General features: G+C 29.9%; 1 long non-coding RNA gene across 1 annotated transcript; it reads right to left on the bottom strand.

The window, feature by feature from the left end:
• Window positions 1–495: 495 nt before the first annotated feature.
• LOC150035800 (uncharacterized) lies at window positions 496–2,533 on the bottom strand. Its single transcript, XR_016530057.1, has 2 exons — window positions 1,648–2,533; window positions 496–761 (listed from the first exon to the last, which is right to left on the bottom strand). It is a non-coding gene; the product is annotated as an uncharacterized LOC150035800 (long non-coding RNA).
• Window positions 2,534–5,699: the final 3,166 nt, after the last annotated feature.

The following is a 5,699-nucleotide window of genomic DNA, read 5'->3' as shown; positions in this document are numbered from 1 at the left end:
ACATGGACATTTATAACAAACATCTAAATGTAAGACTTTATAGAATTTGAATTAAAAATGGTCCACTATCACTACAAGAATTTTCACATTTCTCCACACAAAAAAACGTTTGACAAAGTATTAAAAACGTCGGGATAGGTTATGCCGACGCAAATTTTTGCGTCGATAGAATCGTCGTCGTATCCATGTCGGAAGAACTTCTTCCCGACGAAAACGATTTTCGTCGACATAAATACCATTTTTGGCAACACAACTATTTGCGTCGGCATATGTTTTTTCTCAACAAAATACAATTTGCATCGAGAAAAGCATATTCCTAAACAACAAAATTTCAATTCAATATGTAGATTTCTGCCACGTTTATTTACGTCGGCATAAATTTTTATAATTTTATATATTTTTTATAACAATTTAATAACCAAATTTTTATTTTCTTAATACCTAATTATGCACAAATAAAAATTAATCTTCAAACAAATCAATCGATAATGAATATAACAAAAATAAGCTTATATATTTAAAAATAAGACTAATATTCAATACACAAGCTATAAAATTTTACAAACAAAAACTGTATATACAATTATATTTGAGCTTTTCTAACTTCTTACAAACCCCCTATACCAAAAAAAGTTTAATCTTCCTAAACCAAAATACCAAAAGCCAAAATAAGTGAGATACCAAACCAAACTAAGTAGTCATCTCACAAAATCTTCTTGCAATCTCAAAAAAAATTATCTTTAAGAATTTACACGAATAACCTGAAATAGGAAAAACAAAATGTTTAAAATGGTTATGAGGAATGATCCCTCTCTCAAGCTACAAACAAGTTGTCAATGTTCATAATTAAAACATGAACACTACAAACAACGATTTTACTATCTAAAAAGTGATTAAAATGGTTATAATTAAGACGTGAACCTCTCCCCACATTACGAGCAACATATATAACATATACATCCCCCTCCCCTCCCAAGCTACGAACGTATCCTAGTTCCACCTAAACGTCATTTAAACCACAAAGTAGTAACAAATGCATAAAAGCGTCAAAGTGAATCACTCCCCTCTAAATTCACCTAAATTTCTTTCAAGGCTAAATCCGTCATTAGATAGTCTTAAAAGCATATAACTCAACTCAAGTATGTGTCGAGGACATTAGTAAGAAAAAATGGTCAAATATTTCCATTTTCTAATTTTACTAGAGTTTTTTTTTTTTTTAAACAACTATTTACTAGAGTTTTTTTAAATGATATGATATCAAAATTACATTTACTTATCAACTTAAGTTTTTCGGATCAATCGATGATTTAACACTAGCAAGTAAAAAGTGTGAAATTTAGTTAATTTTCTTTAAATATTCTTAGCAATTTTATAAAACTTAAAGCATATTATATCCATAAAAAGGAAAGATTAAACGTCAATCTTAATAAATGAATCTCATGTACAAAATTACAACCAAAATATACAAATAATTCATCCTTCATTATATCCATCCATATACAAACCAAAGATAGAATAACAATTTCATTCATAAACAAATCTATATCCTAATTCGAATATAAAACAAAACCATTTATCAGAATAATAACACAGACACAACCTACGAATAACATTTATTAGAAAAAAACAAAGAGAAAAAGAACCAACCAATGCGTGCGGTGGCGAAAGTAGTGTGCAACAGCATGCATTGGCGTTCGGTATTGAAGCAGCGACTGTTTGTGTAAAAAATATAAGGAGAAAGGGAAAATAATAAGAAAATGAGGGAAAATTTTAATCAGTGTGGGACTTAAAAGAAGGGAAACGAAATGGGTGGGGAGGGTAGGCGGCTGGATGGGAAAGGAAGGGGTCAGCTGGGGGAGCATGGGAGGGGAAGGGGTTGGGGGTGGGGGGAAAAGAATGAGAGGGACAGGAGGGAGGGGGTGACGGAAAAAGAAAGGGAGGGAAGCGAGAAGGGGGTGGGGGACGAGAGGGGAGACCGGGTAGAGAGGGGATGGGGCTCGACTGGGGGAGAATGGGAGGGGAAGGGGTGGGGGGAAAAGAATGAGAGGGACAGAGGGGAGGAGGTGACAGAAAAAGAAAGGGAGGGAAGCGGGGGAGGGGGTGGGGGGCGAGAGGGGAGAGGGTCGGCTAGGGGAGAAAGGGAGGGGAGGGGGTTGGGGGTGGGGAACGGGAGGGAACACCGAGTAGAGAGGGGATGGGGCTCGGTTGGGAGAAAGAAAGGGAGGGACGGAGCGGAGGGGAAAAACAATTGGTGGGGGTCGTTGGAGGGGAAAAGAGAAGGAAAATGGAAAAAAATAAAATAATAATAATAATAAAGAGGACTAAGGTCGGCCGGAAAAGGAGAAGAGAAAGAAGAAGGGGAATGGGTCGTCGGCCAGGGGGAGAAAAGAGAAGAAAAACGGGGAAAAAAAAAGAATAAGAAGAAAAGATAAGTGGGTCGACCGGAAAAAGAGAAGAGAAAGGAGAAGGGGAAAATAGAAAAAGAAAGGAAAAATAAAAAGAAAGGAAAAGCGGGAGGAAAAAAGAATATGGGGTTTTTTAAGACTTTCCCCACACATATTTTTATTGAGAAAAGTTTCAATTTTTGTCGATATAATTTTTTAAAAAAAATGTATACGTTACTCTATTTTGGAATATCGGAACAGGTAAAAATTCTTGTAGTGTATAGTCTAATTAAACCACAAGCAAAGTTTCATTAACTAATTATAAAAATTTTCATCCATTTCCATCATTTTCCATAATTTTGCCCGAAATTTCCATTAATATCAATATTTCCATCGATATAGCCACAAAATTAGGGATTGATATTTTCATCGACATCCATGTTCCGAATCTTGGTTGTATTATATATTTTAGACAAAATTTACGTATGAGATATATTAGGTGCTTGTGTATGAGATACATGAGGTGCTTGTTAAATATATTGTGTGCAAAATTAGAAGATAAGGACCAAAAAATTGATTCATATATAATTAAGTATGTGAATCTTGAATGAACTAAAAACCAAACCTATATGAAAGAATAGGTTTAAGATATAAAATAAACTTATTTTAAGGCCAAACTATATCATGTTTATACTTAATAAGAATTGCATCCGTCTTGATATAGTATAAATATTTAATTAATAAGTCAAGATTTATCGAAAATAGATATATTAAAAAATTGTGCATGTCTATTTATAAATTTTAAGTTTAAATGAGAGCAAGATTTTATGGTTTTTTTTAATAATAAAAAGAAGCTAATTAGAAAATATTTGACTAAAAATTTAAACCGTCTTTGTTTCAAATTTATAACTATAAGAATGTTCAAATTAAATTGAAAGAAATAAAAAAGTAATTTTTTTATAATAGATAAAATGAAATAGTTACTTAAAGGAGACATTAGTAGTCATGACTCAAAAAATCAAATTTATAGTTTAAATATACTTTTTAAAGTCTCATCATATGGAATGATATTAAACCTGAATATATCCCAATAATGATCAAGTCATTATCTCGTCTTATATATTAAAAGTAATTAGAGGTGCAAATTCTCACGATTATTATTGAACGAAAAAAAATATAAATAAATAAAAGAGAGATTTTCTTTCATGGAACAAGAATCCAAGTAATAAATCGAAATCAAGAGTGTGAATTCAAAGTTTGGAAGCTATTGATTGTCGGATTCCAACTTTATAATTGTTAGTGGTTGAATCATCTTATAATAACTCAAGTATTATTATTATTATTATTATTATTATTTATTTTGTCTTCTAAGAATTTTCATGCATTGAAATGTTTCATTTATAAATGTAATGCATAATTATTACATATAATATTGTATATTATTTTTTTTTAAAAAAATAACATTGACATTGAAAAATATTTAGAAAAGGGTTTCAAACACATTAATATTTTCTATATTTAATGAAAATAGATTGCTTTAAATACACTTGAATATATAATTGAAAAAAAAAATAAAGGTATTGTATTTTATGGTTAATATTTTGTCATTGATACACCATACACATATATAACTTATTTTACTAAAATTGGTAGAAGGGTAGACTATATATCATGTAACTAAAATCATTTTAAAATATATAAAAATATTATCATTTAAACAATGTACGTAAATTAAGTAAGTATAAGTATAAGTATCAACCGCTAAGATAAAAGAGAGAAGAATCTCACTAAATTAATTACCACTTATTTCTTTTCCTTGACAAACAACTAATTGGGGTCCTACTCCTATATTGAGTGCCTTAAGAGGAAATATCATCACATTTTTCAAATACAAAATTTTGTTCTTTACACAACCCTTTTCAATGTTATGTTGGGTTTTGATATAGAAATTTAGGGTGGTATTGGTTTTATTCCATTGCCATTTTGATGGGTAGGTGATTGAAAAGAAAACAAAATTGGTGGACCCAAATGAAAAGAAAGGAAAAATGTGGGGGGCACTATGTCAAGAAAACAAAGAGGATATGGTCATTCACTCTTGTTTGTTTGGGTATGTTCCTTAGAAGTTTCCCTTTGTCATTTCACACAATATATCTTTAATCTTTCTTACCCATTTATTTTTACCTCTTTTGAATCACATGATATTTATCATTCAAAAATATCGATAAGACTCTCCTTTTAGGATAATACAATCTCAAAATTAAAGATCATGTTCGAATAATCGAGAAAATGTTCATTATTATATATATAATGACTTCTAGAAAAAAAAAATAAGTTAATAAATGATAAAATGCTTCTGAGTGAGCATACAAATAAACATGGATATAAAAACTTCCGAAAAAAGGTTAACCTTTCAAATTTTTGTCAAATCTATAGGTAGACAAGAAATAACGTGATAGACAAAAACATCTTAACAACTATAAACGAGTGAAGAAATTAGAGAGAGGCCCTATTATGTATAGAATTACTCTCATCTCTTAATCATAACACTTACATATCAATTCATTCATATAAGCTAACCTTCGACCAATCTAAGCTCTTAGTTTGTCTAAATTGATTTAATTAATTCAAGAAAAAAATTCATTTTATTATTATTATTATTATTATTTTGACAGTGAGAAAAGTTGCCTTTAATTTAATTTGTGTAGCATGTTGCTTTTTGTCTTAGTTAGGCGTTACCAACCTTTGTTTGAGACTCTTCACCTAGAGTATCATATAGTTTTCTATTATATATCTTTATATATATATATATATATATAATTAATGAGACCTAAAGTCCAACCATTATATATTAATAATGAGATATTTTTGGTGGAGCTTTAAGCCTATAAAAAGTAAAATAGTAATTAATTAAGCTCTATGTATTTTTTTAATACTTAAGAGCATATATTATTATATAGTTGGCTCAAATAATTTCTATTATTATAAATATACATGTGTGTGTTTGCAGACTTTGTTAATTTTTATATATGTTTAGATCTTAATGTAAATTATGTGCTCCTTGGGAATAATGCAGAGAAGCTAGTTTAGAGATTACTCGATGTGATTTTTCGTGAATTTCCATGTATGGGATTTTATTTTATTTAAATTTTTACTTCACAAAAAGGTGAGAGCTAGGTTGTGATTTTTTTTTTCTAAGTAATAGAACAACAAGGAACTAATACGATATTAAATCATTAAACACAATCACATCGATTTATGAGACTGTCCTTTAATCTAGATGCTAGAGACTTTAATTTAGTTTGTCAATGAGCAATG

This window comes from Benincasa hispida, chromosome 6, assembly GCF_027475165.1.
Source record: "Benincasa hispida cultivar pf3 chromosome 6, pf3_genome.v1.1, whole genome shotgun sequence".
NCBI classification, from domain to species: Eukaryota; Viridiplantae; Streptophyta; class Magnoliopsida; order Cucurbitales; family Cucurbitaceae; genus Benincasa; species Benincasa hispida.
The sequence above is the reverse complement of the archived record's forward strand: the minus strand, read 5'-3'. Positions and strand labels throughout refer to the sequence as shown.